This window comes from Oncorhynchus kisutch, unplaced genomic scaffold, assembly GCF_002021735.2.
Source record: "Oncorhynchus kisutch isolate 150728-3 unplaced genomic scaffold, Okis_V2 scaffold3021, whole genome shotgun sequence".
NCBI lineage: Eukaryota > Metazoa > Chordata > Actinopteri > Salmoniformes > Salmonidae > Oncorhynchus > Oncorhynchus kisutch.
Genome location: NW_022264966.1, coordinates 10,485 through 12,842, shown reverse-complemented (window position 1 = coordinate 12,842; position 2,358 = coordinate 10,485).

Here is a 2,358-nt window from a genome sequence, read left to right as displayed (position 1 = left end):
CAGTGGGTTTCCCTTTCTCAGTGTCCTCCTGGATCCCACATATTCGGATGTTCTGGCGTCTTGAAGGCGACTCGAGCATTTCCAGTCCGGCTTTCAGGTTTTTGTTGTCATTTTTGAACGTCGCGCACTGTTTCTCTATGTCCTGTAGCCTGGCCTCGTGATCGACTGTCGTCTGCTCAACCTCATGCACCCTTCCCTTAGTTGCCTTCACAGCCAACCTTGTGTCCACCTTCTTGCGTAGTGAGTTTATGGCAGCCAGTATGTCACTTTGAGTTGGATCTGTGGGGAACTCTTGGAAGCTAGCCTCTTCAGCTAACTCCTGGGTCGGCGACGTTGGAATTGGTTCGTTGTTTATCTCATTCAAATGATCTTGTTTAGCGCACCCTTTTTTGGTGCCTTTTCCCTTTGTCATATTTGTTTGAAGTTATAGGTCGTGAGAGGTTAAGATAAATACTAATTTGTTTCAAAATAGAGAGGAGCTCTAGCAAAGCACGTCTACTCCATAGCACGCTCTCTAGCGCCCCACGGAGTCCTTTCAAAAGCAATCTCTTAGTTCTAGACTGAAATGATACCATATAACCTACTCCCTACATAGTGCACTTCTTTTAATCAGAGCCCTATGTGGGCTATATAGAGAATAGGGGGCCATTTGAGAGACAGTCCCAGTGTTCCCTGGACTGGAGATCCTGAGCAGAGCTATCACAGGCAGGAGGACCACATAGGACATGTTTTTCAGGTCCTCTATGGTCACATTCATAGAAAGAAATACAACAACTTTAAGTGACAGCATTTCCTCCCCCTCTCTCCATTCCAGTGTCTCCCATTTCAACAATTGGCAAGTGTCAGACAGTGTGGGGCTGTCCATATACAGGTACTGCCGTCTAGCCCCGTACCTGGCTGGGGTCCACACTGGCCTGTACAAACACATGCGCTGGAATGTGGAGAGACCCAGAGAGAGCCATCAACACAGAGTAGTGAGTGAGAGAGAGAAAGGGGGCGGAGAAGAAAGAGTTAAAGTAAGGCACAACATGCCAATGAACAATCGTTGTAATATTAGTGGCAAGAAAAATGTGGGACTCTTTTGAACTGAGATGTTCGATCACAATGTGCATTTTGAAATTCAGGCCTAAGAACAGTCGGATCAGATGGCATTTCTCACTGCCTGTGTGACTGCCTGTGTGACTGCCTGTGTGACTGCCTGTGTGACTGCCTGTGTGACTGCCTGTGTGACTACCTGTGTGACTTTGTTTCTCGTTCAGTTACTTACTGTGCTACGAGGACGTCCCTGAGGAGCCTGCTGAGGGGGGCGATGGAGAGGGAAAAGGGGGAACGGTTGCTATAGGCAATATGGTCAAGATGTGGACAATCGGTCAGTGGATCCAAACGTATCCTGACCCCGTGAGAGACCACATCTACGACTGGTAAAAGGTCACACTCAGATCGCTTCACAACACTCTTTCATCTTTGACTTGTTTATAGAATACTTAAGAGTAAGCACCATGTTAATATAACTCACACGGTGTGTGTTCCTGCGTGTGTTTGTGCATCTCTATGCGAGTGTGTGTGTGTTCGTGTTCATTCCAGGGTGCTGTGCTGGGTTCCGCAGGCTAGGTACCACAGGCTGTTGTGTCTGGGAGGAGTGGAGCCCTCTGCTTGCAACGCTACTGACTGCCTGCTGGGGGCGTTGTTTTCTCAACAGAGCCAGTGTAAATTATTTGTTTGTAAACAATGGAGTAATACAACATTAAAGTTTGCCATATGGTTAAGATTTTTGCTCACTTGAACCATTTAGTTGTGACATCACAATGTCTTATGTTTGCCAAAGATTCTAAAGTTCTAAATTTGAGCATTCTATACTTCTATATTCATACACATGTATTCTTAATTCAGACTGCTATAATACAGCACTCGTGTTGGTTGCATTGCTCGATTGTTTAGTTCTTATTTTGGATTTAGTTCTAGTACAGTTTTGAAGTTTTCTGTAAATAAATATTTTCTAGTTTACTGGTCTCCTGGGGATAACTTGGAGCAAATATGGATGACTCGACATCCATCCAAGGGTCTTCTTGGGTCCATTGTTACCTTGATGAGCTGGTAAGTTTGCCATTAATTATACAATAGCTCTCATGTGTTTAAACATCTACTTTGATGTTCTGCTTTAGTATTTAATAGGTTTTGTATCCACCACATCCATGATAAATCTGATATCCTGAACAAAATGACATTGTCATGGCCATAAAATAAAATGTCCTGTGTGATTCCACTGCTAATATTAAACTCCTACTGTGTGTACAGATGCTGAAGGTGAAGGATCGCCAGAGACTTCATGAGATTGAGCAGGAAGTTCATAGAGAGCTG